This window comes from Palaemon carinicauda, chromosome 30 (assembly GCF_036898095.1).
Source record: "Palaemon carinicauda isolate YSFRI2023 chromosome 30, ASM3689809v2, whole genome shotgun sequence".
NCBI lineage: Eukaryota > Metazoa > Arthropoda > Malacostraca > Decapoda > Palaemonidae > Palaemon > Palaemon carinicauda.
This window is the reverse complement of record NC_090754.1, coordinates 52,204,730-52,222,959: the sequence shown is the minus strand read 5'-3', so window position 1 is coordinate 52,222,959 and position 18,230 is coordinate 52,204,730. Positions and strand designations below refer to the sequence as shown.

The following is an 18,230-nucleotide window of genomic DNA, read 5'->3' as shown; positions in this document are numbered from 1 at the left end:
CAGGACGGATCCACTGGAGTCAGAATGGTCTCTAGACATAATTTCATTCCGGTGGATACTCAGGCTCGTTCCAGGCCTCCAGGTAGATCTATTCGCAACTCAGATGAATCACTAACTTCCTTGTTATGTGACCCCAACCCTGGACCCTCGGGCTTATGCCATGGACGCATTACCCCGGGATTGGAACCATTAGAAGAAGATTTCCCTATCTCCCCCAGGGAATCTTCTAAAAACTTTTACACAAACTACGCTCCTTCCGGGACGCAGTGGCTTTAGTACCACCTCACTGGCCAAGAACAGTTGGTTTCCTCTCCTCCTCGAGTTGAAACTCAGTCCCATCCGGATCCCGTTCCTCAAACTGACCCGAGTATCCAAACTCACTGTGTCAGATTACTCAAGGATAGCCAAAACTCTAACTTTGTGGACTACAGGAAGTTGGCAGCTCGTAGAGATGCGAACATTGAACCGGAAACGATCTCTTCATCGAATGGGACAAAAAGGTACTCGACAATTCGCCAATATGATTCGGCCGTTAACAACTAGTAGGTCCCCTAAGAGTGCAGACCATACTCGTATGTCCCCGCATTTAGCCATCTCTTTCTTGAGGTTCCTATTTGACAAAGGCCTAACAGTTAGCACTTTAACCACCATCAAGTCAGCTTTGAAGAAGATCTACCTTGTTGGGTTCAGCATTAACCTAGCTGATTCCTATTTCTCATCAACCCCAAAAACATGTGCTAGGCTTCGACCTTCGGTTCGGCCACAAAAGGACTCTTGGTCTCTGAACGGTGTTCTCAAACTTGCGATGGACACGGACAATGAATCCTGCTCTTATATCACTCTTCTTAGGAAGACTTTATTTCTAACGGCTATGGCCTCAGGTGATGGAACATCAGAACTAGCAGCTCTCACGAAACCCGGAAAACATAGATTTCCTCCCTTCAGCCGAAGTACTCCTTTTCCAGACAAAGCTTCCCTAGCTAAAAAATGAGGATCCGCAAAATAGGTGCTCCTCTCGGAAGATTATTCTTCATCCCCAGGATTTTTCTCCGTGTACAGTCACACTCTCAAGCCCCTTTTTAGCTAGAACTGCCACCCGCTCGTCTGGCCCCTTGGTTATCAGGGAACAAGGAGGTACTATTTCCATTCACGGTATCAGGCAACAAATCCTCTACTTCATTAAACATACTAATCCGGAATCATTTCCCCAGGCTCATGATATACGGACAGTAGATGCCTCCAACAATGACTTCCAGAGCAGGGACTTTGATGATTTAAAAAAAAAAAAAAATATACGGGTTGGAAATCCCCTATGGTTGTCAAACGCCAATATCTAAAGATCTTACAGGCCCTTAAATACCCGACGATGGCAGAGGGGAGCCTTATCTCTCCCCATTAATCTCCTCTTCTTCCTTTCTTCCATCTCTTCTCTTCTCCCTCCTACCCGCCACTCACACCACGTCGCCGCTCTCCTTGGTAGTTCGTTAGCCCTATGATATTTGCCATGTTTAATTCCTATGGTTTAACTGTTATTGTAGTTACCGTTCCTTTAATGTTTAGATATACTTAGACATGTAAGGTTTGATGCCTTTTGCGATTCGACACTCAGTTGGTTCCTTGTCGTCATTTTTATTTAACCTTACGTTCCCTATGTCATTTGGCTGGTTGGTAATTGGACGATTACTTTATTATATCATAGTATTGTCATACATGGTGATTGTATTCTCCTCATTATGTTATTAATTTATTGGGCTTGGAAGGCATTCTCTGGTACTTTTTCGCCGGCCGTCACAGGTCGACCCAGAAAAGGGATTTTGACGAAGGAAAAATCTATTTCTGGGGAGAGACCTGTGACGCCCGGCGAAACCCTTCCCGATTATTTTTGTACGGACCCACCCTTTTCCTTGCCAAGCCATATGTTCTTGCAGAAGGATGACCTGGTGAGCGCGAGTGGTAGGTGTCGGTAGGGTAACCCAACTGTATTCTCTAGGGCCTGTCACGGCCCTCCCCCTTTGATGAAGGGATTATCTAAATGGAAGACAGCCTGTGAATAGTGTTTTACAAACGCCCTTGTTAGATATACGACACCAACAAGGTGCTCGCGCGAGGGTTGTAACCTCTGCATTCCATGCTTTTAATTTTCTCTGGTATATTTGGAAGATTTATATCAGAAAAAGTACAAAGAAGGACTTTTTCGCCGGGCGTCACAGGTCTCTCCCCAGAAATAGATTTTTCCTTCGTCAAAATCCCTTTTATACATTTGTATTTTCTATGTTATCAGATGCTTGGGGCTAACAAAGCCCGATAAAGTACCAATAAACTTTAAAGTTTAGCGTACAATTGAACATGGTCGATGTATCCCATACCTAATAGTAAAGGGTACTTCTATATACTTTCCAGCTTATATTACATTATACTTGACTCTTGGAATGAGTTTCAAAGATTTATACAGATGTTTAAGCGGTGGCATTGTAAGAAATCTCAATACTAATGTTGCTGCTTAAAAAAATGTTGTAAGTTTAGATGTTATTGTAACCCATTTAATGACAGGACTCTTTTATGTATAAAAGATCACTTTGGTTTATGTTTATATCTAGTAATTAGATTTGTTATTCATAATTGAAACCAATTGTTTATGGCCTTTAGATCAAATTTATATACTTAACCTTCACCTTATAAATCATAACATTAATTGCACTGAACTTTATATTTTGGAAAAAATTATTTCCCAATGTATTGTCCAATATTGATGAGGAATCATTACAACTATTTGGTTTGCATGGAAAATATGTAATATGTTTTGCAAATGGTCAATCAATTTGGTGTTATCCATGATGGTTTCCTACATGTAAGAAGAATTATAACATTTTGATGAATAAATGTTACTGGAGGAAAAGACAGTGAGAATAGGTACCAAGGTTGCTCTTTAAGTCCTGAAAATATTGGTGTACTTGATAAATTATTGATTATCTGGAAAATAATTTTATGCATTGAAAATTGGTTTCTTTTAAAAAGATGATAAGTATAAAAATGGCTTTTGATTGGTGTTGAAATAACCTTCCCCTTTAAAAGCATATTAGTCTCTGAGTTTGGTATTCCCTGTTGTATAGTATGTCTAGTTATTCCACATTTATGTGTGTATATATATATATATATATATATATATATATATATATATATATGTATATATATTTATATGTATATATAAATACATATATATATATATATATATATATATTTTCGTTTGTTTTTATACAAAATATGTTGATTTTGCCTTGTGTAAATGAAAGTTCCATCCATGTATGATTCACTTGATGACTAAATTTCCTTAGATGTAATTCCTTTTGAAATTCATGTATATTATAATCTCTCATTACAAGTCATATATAACCCATTAGAGGACTTTAAAAATATCTGGGTTCATGTCACCCCAATTTACTCTATAGTATTGTTACTGTTTACAGTTTATTACTTTACAAAAGATTTTCTCAAATGAAATTACAAAAAGAATTAAAAATGCTATGATTTCCATAAATCAAATTAATCAGATCATTGAGTGATCCCTTTGAGTCTTATAATGCTGGCCTGCAGGATTTGTTCGTAAGAAGTGAAAATTGGAGCTCCAAAAAGTCCAGAAATTGTACATCCGAACAGAAATAGACTAGATTGATGAATAAGCAAAGAATAAAGGCTGGAAGCAGTACAGCTAGAGCATAAAGATGCTGTAAGGAACATAGAACCGTCATTGTTGCATTTTTCAAGATAATGGAGTAAGTACTTTTATACTCTGTGTTTTTATGGAAAAGTACAGAAAAGTATGTGAAGGCTCTCGAAATAAAACGGTTTTATGCTCCACTTGTCATTATAAATGCAAATAGGACAGTTTCCTTCTTTTGTACCTTTTGTGATGTTTAGGACATATATATATACTAAATGTAGCATATCATTTTATCATGTTTGTAAGAAATACGAACATTTTTATGATATACAGTATGTAAAAGTTTTGTACTCATAAAATTTTAAAATTTATACATTCAGTACATAGATGATTATTGTTTTTAATATATTAAATAGAATTATAGAAGTTTTGTTGTTAGAATGTTCCCTTATAAATAGTTCTTATATTTTGTTTACGAATAAATGTTGTTGTTGCTGAAAAAGTAGTTGTGACTTGGGGATTTCTGCATTTGTAGCTTTTCCTTTTTTAAAATATGATTCTTCTCCATGACTGCTTCTGGAGTGCAGAGTTTTGTTGTAATAAAGTGTTTGCTATTTTTATCCTTTCACTTTTTAGATTGGGAATGATGATTATGCATTGCTCAAACTAGCAAGACACTTTTTTTCTTCTTAGGCCGGGAGCACACTAGCGACTGTGGCGCCACAAAGCCACAGCATAGTGTGGCGGGGATGTGGTCTCCCAAAGGTTTCAAGTTTTGTCGCGCAAACTAGCGACTGTGGCAAGCGACTGTGGCTCTCTGTCGCTCATCCCCACCACAGGCGTGGCGTGGCTTGAAAACAATGGAAACCTATGGGAGACCACATCCCCGCCACACGATGCAGTGGCTATGTGGCGCCACAGAGTCGCTAGTGTGCTCCCGGCCTTAAAGAGAAGAAAGTACATTTTATTTTGCTTATGTTTGTTCTCATAAACTTTATTCTCTCATTAATAGCCATTGAGTGGATGATCTTCATGATTTACTTAACATAACTGTAATGAATTAGACATATAAGAGAACTGATTTTCCTTACATCTCTTTACTTCTGTTTACTCTATTATAGAATTAGCTTTACTGTGATACCACGTTAATGAAGTGCATTTTATTTTTTCATTATAAATGCACATTTTTCAACTTGAAGCTCAGTTCTGTCTGGTGAAACTTACTTCGCTATACAGGATCTCGTAGTAGATGATTTTTAGTACGGTGATTTCTCTCTAGCTGTGATTCGTAATCTTATGTATTCAATTCTACATGTACTGTGTTTTACTCGCACCATACATTTGTATGCATAGTGATCTTATGGAGGTTTTGTATAGAGTAAGGTATTACGTATTAGGGAAATGATGTTTAACTTGTTGAAATATTTTGCTTGACATCTTTTAACATTCTTTATCCCATTGCCAAAATACAGGTGAAAGGCTGGTGAATATACTTTATTCTAAAAGTTTAAGGTACAGTATAGAGTATAAGATTTAGTGGAGTATGAAGACTCCATCAGTATTGTAAGTCAATTAGAATTTTCATATATGAATTAGCTGTCCATCCATACTTTATAGTTATCATGCTTGATTTTATTCAATTTTGAAAAATAATACAGTGCTAACTTAAGACAATAATTTTACTTAAACCAGACAGTAATGTAATGAGGTAATAGATAGAAAGCCAGGTTAAGTCATGATGATTTTGGTAATAATTTTTCTTATGCAGTTTAGAAAATAATAAATATAAAGTAAAGTTACTTTTATTTTCAGGACCACCTTTTTATCATTTTATCATCACTTCTAAAGTAGCAAATTCTGAATTTAATCAAATAGACATTTAAAAGTTATTAATAGAATCACTCAGATATATAAACCAAAATGGTTTGGAGGAAAATAGAACGAGTGATTAACCATTAAAAATTCATAACGGAAGTAGCTGCCAGTATTATGGTGCAGTAACTATACTTATATATAATCCAGAAGTTCTGTTAACAACGTAATATTGTAGCCTCAAACTTGGCAGAATTATCATAAGTGGAATGTAATAATTTTTTAAAGCTATAGAGGCCTTTAAACTTGAACTGGTATTTTCACGAATCTTTTCTATTAATTCCAAAGCTACAAGTTAATGACTTTGAAATAGAAGTAATACATTATATTTTTCTCTCACTGCCATGTACCCACCATGAGAGACTGCAATGAACACTGCCAACTGGCAGTCTTCTCAGAGGTAAATGGGGGAAACCAAGTGCTGGAGAAGCACCAGCAAAGATCATGTTTTAGAATACTATACTGTACTGGAATTTATGATATTCAACCTAGTGCATCACCTTAGCTAAAGTAGAGAGGAGGGACAAACTGATATTGATGAAGTTGTGTTTCTCATTCCTATTGGAGGAGAAATTCAAATATATATATATATATATATATATATATATATATATTATATATATATATATATATATATATTATATATATATATATATTTATATATATATATATATATTATATATATATATATATATATGTATCTATATATATATATATATATATATGTATCTATATATATATATATATATATAATACATATATATATATATAATTTATGTCTGTGTGTGTGTACAAATAGTCGTCCTCTGTAAAATAATCTGACCTTACATGGTTGCTGTTGGCTTTTAAAGTGGGGGAGGGAATCCCCAACAATTTCGGGACATTTCCTCCCACAGGGAGTTAACATCCTCCACTAGGTGCTTTTCCTTGGGGTTCTTAATGAATATATGTACAATGGACAGACAATGAGTGTTTCTCCAAGACACGAGATCCAAATTAAAGAAGGAAAAGCATAGGATGGAGAGCTTTTGGCAAACGAAATGAGATTAAGAAATGTAAAATGCCACTTACTATTAAAAGAAAATATTTAAGTAGATGGTCCTACCAGTATTAACCTATGTATCAGAAACTTGGAGCCTAAATAAAGCCTTAGGATATAAGCTAGTAACAGCTCAAAGAGCCATGGAAAAAAATAATGGTGGGCCTAACAATAAGATAGAGAAAAAGGGTAACGTAGATATAAGAGCAAACTAATTGGATACATCTTAGGCAAGATAACAGTTGCAATAAGGGACATGATTTAACTTATGTTGTGGGAAATTAATGTAATAAGATCTAGTATACAACAACACCAAGTCATGTAGTATGGTGGTTTGCTCTCTCTCTCTCTCTCTCTCTCTCTCTCTCTCTCTCTCTATCAATGATGGCATTTGTCAGGTATATATATATATATATATATATATACATATATATATACCTGACCAATGCCATCGCTGGTCTACATCTGGTTCATCCATAATGAATTGATCGCCAAAATATAAGGATTAGCTTGGTGACAATATCTGGTAAATGAGATGAATTTCTCAATGAAAAAACTTAAAAAAAAAACTTTATCTGTAGTTTCAATAGTTCTCCAGTCATAGTCATGTACATTAGAGGTGATGCACATGCTACAATCTGCATATAGCCATTTTTTATTTCTTGACAGCAACTCCTCATCAACTGTAGAATTGAGTAATAAACTTTAAACAACATTGGCGAATTTATAAGCTTTCAATGGAGAGTATAGTGTATACACCAGAACTGGGAGACAGCAGAAGAGATAGACTAAGAGTGGGTAGATTTTTTTTTAAACTACATTTTTACCGGGAATTACTAGCTCAATAGTAACAATATACATCGAATGCTTCAATGATAGATGAGATGAGGATCTTGGGAGACATACTATGGAGATGGAGGTTCAGGTAAGAACTAAGAAGAGGGATACCAAGAAAGAGATGGAGGGACTGTGTGTGTGTGAGAGGAGACTTACAGGAGAAGGGGATTGATGAGGCAGAAGCGCAGAATAGAAAGAGATGGAAACGGCCCTTTCCGCAACGGCGACCCCATAAAAAATGAGAACCAGCTGGGAAGAAGAAGAAGAATAGGTTAATGTTTTTGTGATCCTTGGATTTGACTCCGCCGGGTCCGCCCACTTGAGTTTAGTTTTGCCTCCTAGTTTCCTACAACAGGTTTCAAGTTTGGTAACCCTGGGTAAGGATATGGCTTTTAGCATAGGTTAGGTGGGTTTTTTAAGTTAGCTTTTCTCGCCAAAATCGTTTTTAGAACGACAGCCACAGATCAGAATATTCCCGTTTTCTACGGGATCTGGCCGTCACCCTACAAACGCTCCGTTTGTTGACTATGTAAATTTAGTAATGTGGGCATTTGAAACTAGAATAGTGGAAGCAAGCAAATTTGCTCTTGAAAATATTTTTGTTGATATAGACTTCTAAATAACGGTAGGTTTTATTTTGTGAAGTGATAATGTTGGCTTGGCAAGTTTTGTTAGTCCCTAAACTTTATTAGCATCTGTTTTTTTTTGTGTTTGTGGTGAACCCTAGTATAGTAAATCCATTAATGCACGTGTTTATATATATATTTTTTTGTAGTAGGCTACTTTAATCTACCATGATGGGGGTGAATGTAGCTCATTGCAACGTATAATCTTTATTACTTTTCAAATTGATTTTATCAGAGGAACTTTTTTATTTTGGTCTGACATACGATATGGAGCTAGCTTAATGGTTTACGAAATATGATTGAATGATCCCTTACTGTCTTTGGTTAGGAAGCAAAGCAGTTGTTCATAGCTCACTGTAGGTAAGGATACTGCTCGTAGGTTAGGTTATGTTGGGAACCTAAAGTTAGGTGGTGGTCTCAAATTTCTTCCCCTTTTGAATTTTTATACCGTTGTCTTAAACTATTTAGGCTCCTCCATGAAGTAGAGCAACAGTAATTATGGACACTGATCGTGGATAAAATTAGGTTACGAAGGTTTTGTGGTTTCATTGTAAAACGGTGCAATGATTTTATTATAGTCGGGCAACGGACAATAAAAGCTTTTCTACTAAAAAAAAAAAAAAAAAAAAAACTGGTGCTACCTATAGAAAAACGTTGGGTTTTTGTTTATTTGCTATAATGATCAAATTCAGTGAAAGCACATTATTTACTACTGGAAGAAAATTTTTTCTGTCCGTAACTATAGATTTACCAGTGCAATATTACTTATGACATTAGAACTTTCATAATTAACTACACTATTTTCAGTCTCATACTATTGACAGAAACCTCTATTAATGAGGTTGGAGATTTTGGTAAGATTATAGAACTCTTTCAATGACATTTCCAATTTAAAGAAAATTTTTCTACTGTAAATATTGTGCTTTCACAGAATTTGACCTTTATTTCCACGGCAAATTAAGTTATCCCCCTCCTTCCTAACGGACATAGGTGGGAACCTGGGACTTTTGGTGGGCGAAAGAAGGAAAAAATTTGATTACTTTTGAGATTTGGAAAAGGCCACAGAACCTAACACACCCCACCTAACCTAACCTAGTATTTCCCAGGTAACAGACCTAATGGGCAAGCTTCCGGATCCCCCTTCCAAGGTCACAGACCCCCCCTTCCTTTTAATAGCAGTACCCAAATTTTAATGAAAAATTACCGTTTCGTTCCTTTTGTCATCTTCGCACATACTACAGGAACCTTGATCCACCCGGTAGTTCAGAAAAAAGTAAGTGGTGTTTCTGTCGTTAGTTAATGTAGGCTACTTGTTCAAACAGAATAAGGGACCCAACGTTTTATCTAAACCTATTTATTTGTTTTCAGTATTTGAGTATACGATATATTTACAGCACCTATTTTATTTATCATATTAAAAATGAAAGGTTACACAGAAATGTGTTTGTTATATTTAGACTGATAATGGGAAATGAAAGCTAAGTCCATTTATGAACAGAGGCTATAGAGCGCAAAGCTACAAATCACCCCATTGTTAAGTTTGTATAATTGAAATAAGAGTTAAAATAACGTCGGAATGCTAGCCCACAGGGTTAACATGTTTATCAAAAAATTTTCCGCTTCCCAGAACATAAGAACAATGAGAATTTGCTTACTGTACTTGCGAGCAAAGCAAGCTGGCTACGGCAGAGCAAAAACCGGTACATTATTAGCTCAATTAAGTAAGGAGGTATTTGTATTACAAAGAACATTGCTACAGACAACTCCATAGAAAATTGGATGGAAAAATCATATTTATTATGCATCTTGAAGTCCTGGCAAACAAGAGCTCCTGTGATTTGACAGTTTCATTACTAATACTGTTTTGATTTAGTTAATTTTTTTTTTATTACAGTGACTGGCGGGAATAACAAAGTTTAAAGTTTAAACTTGCAATAAACTTACAATTAGACTGGTACACAATATATTTTAAGGTGTTTCGAACATAACTGATGACAGTATTTAGTGTAGAGACATTGCTTTGCAGTTAGGGTAGTCTACCCACCATAATTCAAAACCATGGATTTCTGCCAGAAATTGTTATAAAAAACTTCTTAAAACACCTCAAAGTACCTTTAAAAACAGCCTTACTCTCGATAAATAGTTTATAGCACAGTTCTATAATTTTACTGGATTTGGTCCATTATCTATTAAATCTTGAGTTAGGTTAACAAACATTAGTTGTTCCTACACAAATACATACCTTCATCCTTTTTCTAGGATATTGATTTGAGCGCAACTGGAACGTTGCTCTTAAAACTTGTACAGTACCAAGGTGTTGGCAGTAGCCAGTAAGTAATAGCCCGTGATGGGGAAGCCCTCTCCCTTTTGTACACTGAACTGTTGTTTTGATTCCAGCCACCAACACAGACATGCTATTGGGGCCTCTTAAACGTGGCTTTTAAAAATATTTCTCCCTCAGAGCGTTTATGTATGCTGGCATCGAAGGTGGAGATATGGACTTACCCTAGAGTGATGGGAAGATGCAGTACTTTATGAGCGGTAGGGAGATGGTTCCTCATACTTTGTGCCCTTCGTGCAGGGATCGTGTGGGCCACTTGGATTAATCCTGAGTAATGTAGGGAGTGGTCACCCTCCCAGTTGCAGGTGTATGGCATGTCACAGAAGTCTAAGCCTACAGTAATTCTTCTCCCTGATACTTATCCTTGAAGTCAAAGAAATTGGCTTGACCTTTTCTTTCAACCCTTGGTACTCATACCCTTTCTAGCTCTTAATGTGAGGTCTACGGCTGGATTGACTCAATGCTGAAGGTATGTCCTTCTTGGCCACTGTGTTGTCACCCAACCTTTTGATTATGGCTCGGAACATTATGATGGAGTGCTGCTGGCGTCTGCCAGCCCCAAGATCTCGCCCCCTAGAGCAGAAGGGTGCAGACCATCTTTATTTGTAAGTTTTGTACTGCATAAGGAGGGTCAATAACTTAGGGGAGCTGAATCAAATTCCGGCGAAGGGCAAGGACACGATTCTTGACCGCTTCTGCGATATTCAGAGATCCACGAAGGGGGATCAAGGCAGCAAAGAAGAGGGCCTACGCCTAAGTGACGGAAACATCTCAGTCCCTCTGTGGATTCCTCTCGATTACCACCTCACTCGTATGTCCGGCAGATGAAGTACTTCGAGATGGTAGAGGACGATTTATCTCCTCTTCTGTTAGATCCGGCGATCTGGCCTCTAACTCGTAACTCCTCTTTGGCCAAACTGGCAACCTTTCCAGTACACTTCTCTGCAGGAAAGGCCACCAACATGGTAAGTGTTGCAAGGTGTTCATTGCAATCAGTTTCATGACTGTCTTACTGGTAGGGGACGGTAGATTACCTTATGAAGAATGAAGACCTCTATCGCTCGGATTGGTGTCAATGTCCTTCGATGTTAGGATGCCAGAAAACCTAAAAATCAATCAATCTATCCCTTGGAGGAAAGAGGCGTTGTTGGCCTTCCTCCTCTTGGGGGCTAGAACTCTAGTTCCTAACCAAAAACATAATCAACCAGTGAGTCAACCAGGGTTTGAGGTACTGTGATGTAGTTCTCAGAATTCCAGAGGCAGGTGCCGAAGAGGGAAGCGATGAGGTTGCGCAACGCCCCTTTGTATGGGCCTTCCTTTTGTAACGTGGAAGACAGAGGCAGTTGCCGAAAGATGAAGGCGAGCCAGGACTTTCTCCTCCATAGGGCGATAACCTCATGCTCCCACTTAGTGAGATCTCCTCTGGCTAAGGCACAGTGTCGAAGAAGAGCTTCCAGTGCAGACTCAAGGCCTTAGACAGCCCTTTTAATCTAGGGGCATGAGGAGAGGCAGAGGAGGTAGAAGAAAGACGAGAATGAACCTGCTAGGAGTGGCATTCCCCCAACCATTCCACTGGTAGGGAGATGCCTGAAGTGCAGACAGTGTAGGTGAATGTTCCACAGAGCTGAACGGTTTCGTATTAAGATGGATAAATCTACCCGTTCACGAGCTATCGCCCCCTCGGACCCTCCATCCTATGATGTCAGGTTCCTACGTGAGGTGATTCGTGAAGGATCCGGCTGAAGTCCAGATCATGCTAGAGAAGGACGCTTTCCAAGAGGTCGCGGAAGGGTCCCCAGGCTACTACAGTCGCTCGCCTTGTGTGGAAAAGGTGTTTGGGGGCTGGAGAAGTCATAGACCTCTCAACCTTGAAGGAGTTCGTCCATCAGACCTCGTTAAAGATAAAGACGGGCCAGACTTTCAGGCCACAGGACTTAACGATATAGTTAGACCTCAAGGTTACGTACTAGCAGATCCCCATTCATCCATTCTCAAGGAAGTACCTAAGATTCACATTAGTAGGAAAGGTACTGTATACCTGTCCACAGTACCCTAGGTGTTCACTCTGATTTTCACCCTAGTGTCTACTTGGGTACACAAGAACGATTTTCATCTACTTTGGTATGTACTGTAGACGAACGGCTGTTTCTAGCAGACTCAAGGGAGTCCCTTTTCCTCCATCGAGACAGACTTCTCGCATTTTGCCGAGATCTGGGTTCATGGTAAATAACGAGAAGTCTCGTCTGCTACCATCTCCTGGTACAGTATAGTATATCTAGGAATGAGAATCAGGACCAAACTTGGCAAGATCTTTACATCCAAGGAACAAATATATACTGAGAGATAGCACAGACCTTTCTTGTGAGACAAGTTGCCAGCACATCAGTGGCAAAAACTAGTGGGACACCTAGCTATTCAACAGAAATTATTTCCCAATAGTTGTCTTCGCATCAGATCTTTACAGTGGCAGCTGAAGACCTATTGGTCTCGGCATGTTGATATATCGAGCACTAGTGCTGGTAGGGCAAGAGCAGAAAAGACCCGAGATGGTGGGTGTTGGACTTCAACCTAATTCAGGGGAGTAGACCTTCTCTCCTCCCCTCAATTTGTTACTCTTCACGGACGCATCAAAAGGGTGGGGGTTTCATCTGTTGCACCTCACGGTATCTGGACGGTGCTCCAAATCCAAGCAGCAGTGGCACATAAACCTGGAAATGAGAGCAGCCTCTCTCGCCCTCACACACTTCCATTGGCTCTTTACGGGACACTCCATAGTGCTGAGGAGCGACAACACTACAGTGGTGTCGTACTTAAACATGCAAGGAGATATCTTTTCACAGCACCTGTGCCAACCGCCAGTGGAAATCCTCAGGTGAACAGAAAACAATTCGGTAGCCCTTTCAGCCCATTCATCCTGGGCAAGAACTTGTTGGCGGACAGTCTTAGCAGGAGAACTCGGATAATACGCTCCGAATGGTCCTTGAAACAACAGCTAGCCAACAAAGTTTTGCCTTTGGGGTTCGCCAAGAATCAACCTTTTTCTGATGTCCCTAAACCGGAAGCTTCCAGTGTACTGCTCTCCAGTACCCGATCCCCAGGCATTCTGGGAAGACGCCTTCCAACATCTGTGGGACAGGATGGAGGTCTACGTGTTCCTCCATTCTACCTAGTAAGGAGGCTCTTAAAGTCAGGGCAGCTCAGATCTGTTGATGACCTTAATAGCTCCGCTGTGGCATCAGGGGGAATGGTTTCCCGACCTTCGGCATCTGCTCACAGAGGCACCGAGGGAACCCTTACACTTCCCGATCTACTTGGACAACCACACGTGAAGATTCTATTAAATGATCCCATCGCTTTGATGGAACGTGGTCAACCTACATCTCGGCTCCCTTGTAGGACAAGTAGCAGATGTTACCCGCGAGTAAGACTATGGTAAAATGAATGTGTGTGACTGGCTAATTTCTATTTAATTTCTCCCTTCTCTTGGGGTACAGCATCCGAAGAACTCTGCAAAGCTGACATTCTCTTAACTGCAGGTGGTGCACCATGCTCTTTGTGTAACCTAATTTTTCAATATTTAACTTAGCCGGTGATTATAATAGCCGCAACTCTGTTGCTCGACAGAAAAACTCTACGGAAAAATTCGCCAGCGATCGCTACACAGGTAGGGGGTGTACTCAACAGCGCCATCTGTGGTTCAGATACCCAGTACTCATTGTAAACAAAGAACTCAATTTTCTCTCTGTCGGGCTACCGGCAAGACCTACTAATTCGCTGTTGCTAACTGGATTTGTTTTCACAACTATTTGGTGAAGTACACTATTCTAGTTTTGAGCTTTCGCTATGCAGGTGTTTTATCTTCATCTTAAAACTTGAACTCGTTTTGGATAGATTTAATTATGGTGACAAAGAGAGTATGGACTTTCTTTCACTTTTAAATGGCCGACCCTTCCCTTAGACGGAAGTGTGTTTAGGATTTTAGTAATTATCTTATCACGTTATGGATTTTCCTCTATATATTTTATATCTCTCCGCCTTTATTAGGCCTCTTCGATTAACTTTCCTTTTTTTTATAAACATATAAAAATAAATTTTAATGCTTTGTTTATATAGACCTTTCCTGAGAGTAGGCGGTCCTAACTTGGAAACCGAAGTTAATCAACGTTGAGCCCTTTATATCGTCTTTAGCTTTTAAAGAGCTAAGGATTTAAAACTTTTTAAATGTAATATTTTATGAAAGAATTTCTTTGATAGTCTTCGTACTGTTTTCAAAGATGAACTAACGTTTAGCTTTTTATGCTACGCAGTTGTTGACGTTCAGGACGTTCAACATGCGCTCTATCGTTACGATAGAGAGAGAGTGTATCACAGTTTCACTTTGCAGTAAGAGTAAATCGATTCTGACGTTTTGTTCATTCTTTCTTAGCTTAAATGTTTTAAATTCTAATTTAAAGGAACTTTTTATTTGAAAAACCTTTCAGTTTTTTCCTTTAGTCAAATACAGTAACATGTTTTTTTTTTTGACGATATATAATTGGGCTCTTCTCTTAGGTGCGAAATCAAGAGAGAAAGAGAGAGAGAGATAGAGACGGAGGGAGAGAGAGGAGAGAAAACGTTCCGTTCAAGCGGGTAACGTTGTTCTCGTGTTACTCACGTCCCTAGTCGCTGTACGGGGAGGAAGGATAAAACGTTTTTAGGTTTTTATTCTCGTCCCCAGGCTATGTGCGGTGAGAGATTGAAAACGTAGTTATATGAACTAGTGTTTAGTCTCTTTCCCAGCCACTGATTTTTCTTATTATCTTAAAATATGTTTTCTGTTTTTTGCTGGTATTAATGTGCTTGCATTATACGACTAATTTCGCAATTACTACCTTTTAATGAAGGGTAGAATTGCGTGTTTCAGGTAGAAATAAGTGCAAAACAGAAAATCGAAGTGATAAAGTGATATGCGCAAAGTGTTACAGTGTTGCGTCCGAGGCGCAAAGTGTTACAGTGTTGCGTCCGAGGGTTCGTCTGTTCGTGCCTGTCATTCACCTAGTCCGGGACCTCTTACATGCTCCCAAGCCCAGGGGAGAAGTAATGTCAAACGACTTATGGGTTCGAGAGGCCTTGACCAACGAACAGACGTTTTCCCTCTATGGTATCGGGTGTATCTTACCAAGATCTCCCCTACCATAAGACGAGAGAGACGTTGTTTCTCCTCGCCATCCGTAGGCTTTTCGCATAAGAAACCTGTCGCAAGGTTTCGAAGCCCTTAAGCGAAAGTCAGTCCTTTCAGGACAGGTCCAGCGTCCTGGTTACAGCCATTAGGACAGCTCTGACCCTATGCAGTCATCGGATAACTGCTCGCCGCCTAACAAAAGCGTAACACAGACTCCGAGAGTTTTTTTTTGTAGGCAAAGTGTTGCGGTCACAGACGTTACCCTCGTCTATTACCACAACCATTTCCGTTGATCCTTAAGGGGTTGTATGGCAAAACATGCAGTATATGCTTGTCTCCCTTATGGAAGACTATTCTGCCGATTAGTCCGTTGAGTCTAGCCGTTTATCTCATCGATATCCTGGCTTTCAGCCAACCTAACGTTCCTTTGTGCTTACTGTTGACGTTGGCGTAGCTTAGTCACGTCAGTCAGGTTGTTTAGAACCACACTTGATGCCGGTCTCGTGTGGTTTTTCAGCCGCATTTGGACGTTAGGCCACTGGCTGATGCTCCTGTTGACGTTCAAGACGTTCTCTAACAATCGGAGTTGACTTGTTTTGACGCTGTGCGTCAACCTCCGCATTCTAGAGTTGTTTTGACTGCTCAGTCTAGGCAGTCAAAGCAGTCTCGAGTGGACGCTGTGCGTCCTCACGCACCTGTTGTGGTTGACAGTTCAGTTGTTGACAGTTCACAGACTGTCAAGCAGTTACATGACGTTGCGTTCTGGTCCGCTACTAATGCACCAGTGAGAGACTCAGCTTTTATCGGACAAGGTTCCTGTAGATGAGGAAGTTGCTGTTCTCCCTCCTACTGATATTCCCTTGAGGACTCTGTCAGATGGAGAGGAGCCTAAAGCTGCTTAGCCTCCTATGGACTTTAATTAAATCATGATGATTTTTTTAAGGATCTTCGTCCGGATCTTTTTGTAACTGCTGCTCCTCGTTCGCCTAAACGTCAGAGCTTACACTAGGCCTAGCTACTTCGAAGCCGTTGTTTTTAAGCTAGTGCTCTCTCGCTCTCCTAGAGAGCGTTACGTTGGCTAGGCGACTGGTTTTTCACCAGGAGGAGTTTGGGGGATACAGCCTTTGCTTTCCCTTCTTTTAAACTGGTTTATAGAGTGAGAGTCTGATATGACACGAGAGAAGTTCTCGGCTTGGGAGTTCATGCCTCTGCCCAGATAGACTTCTCAATTCTGGTAGACTCTCCCTGGCGCCTAGCCAGGAGACGCTCCAAGTTGTTTACAGGTCAACTTCACAGCTGTTGTCGAGCCTTTGAAGTTTTGCTGTACTATTATGTCACGCATAACAAGGCTTTCAGGGATGGTAAACAGTTCCGCCTCAGTCGCTAACCCCGTCTGTTGCCACACCTGCTCCCGTAGACCCTAAATGGGCTTTGCTGCAAGACATGCAGTCCAAGCTTGCGTCCTTGATAGAGGACTTAAATGCGGAGAAGAACCTTCTGGCCAACAACCTTCCAACCGGTCGGTTGTGCGCCCTGTTGACGCTGAGGTAACCTACTCGCGTCTGCCAGTTGAGGTGGTTCCTCCATCGATGCGACCCAGTGTGGGTTGCCAGCCGCACGTTGACGTTAAGCGACGCTCGGAGGTGGTTGTTGACGTTCAGGACGTTCAACAACCAGCAGAGGTGACTTGTTTTGACGCAGTGCGTCAACCTCAGCAACCCGGTAGGGTGTTAAATGCACAACCCAGACGGTCTAGACAGTCTCGGGTTGACGCTGTGCTTCCTCGCGCACCCATGGTTGTTGACAGTTCACAGACTGTGCAGCAGTTCCATGATATTGCGTCCGGCTCCGTCACGCATCCACCAGTGCGACCGGATTCAGCGAGCCAGACGTTGCCCACTCCGTTGCCGTTTCCTCATCAGTTTCGGATGAGGAACCCTCTGATGAGGACGTTGCTGAACAACAAGACGATCAGCCCCCAGCCCTGCTATCCATCCAGAAGATGCTGAAGAAGGAACGCTGCTCAGTCAGGCTGTGGATGAGTCTGGTAGGGACGCTGTCATCCGTGGATCAATTTGTGTCACTAGGAAGACTACACCTCCGTCCTCTTCAATACCATCTAGCTTTTCACTGGAAAAAGGACAAGACGCTAGAAGCGGTCTCGATCCCGGTTTCAGAAAAGATAAAGTCTTGTCTGACTTGGTGAAAGGACAATATCAACCTAAGAGAGGGTCTTCCCCTGGCTGTTCAGACTCCCAACCACGTTCTCTTCTCGGACGCATCGGACGTAGGCTGGGGTGCGACATTAGACGGTCGGGAATGCTCGGGAATATGGAACTCGAGTCAAAGGACAATGCATTTCAACTGCAAGGAACTACTGGCAGTACGTCTGGCCTGGAAAAGCTTCAGGTCTCTCCTTCAAGGCAAAGTGGTGGAGGTGAACTCGGACAACACCACGGCTTTGGCGTACATCTCCAAGCAAGGAGGGACCTATTCTCTGACGTTGTACGAGATCGCAAGGGACCTCCTCACCTGGTCAAAAGGTCTAAACATATCACTAGTAACGAGGTTCATCCAAGGCAACTTGAATGTCATGGCAGATTGTCTCAGTCGGAAGGGACAAATAATTCCAACAGAATGGACCCTCCACAAGGATGTATGCAAGAGACTTTGGGCCACCTGGGGCCAGCCAACCA

General features: G+C 40.4%; 1 long non-coding RNA gene across 1 annotated transcript in view; it reads left to right on the top strand.

Annotated features, from left to right (window-relative positions):
- The first annotated feature begins 7,922 nt into the window (after positions 1–7,922).
- The window catches only part of LOC137623779 (uncharacterized), a 38,704-nt gene continuing 28,396 nt past the window's right edge, over positions 7,923–18,230 (top strand). Inside the window, exon 1 of the long non-coding RNA XR_011040636.1 lies at positions 7,923–8,031. This is a non-coding gene — a long non-coding RNA (uncharacterized lncRNA). The remainder of the gene's footprint in view (positions 8,032–18,230) is intronic.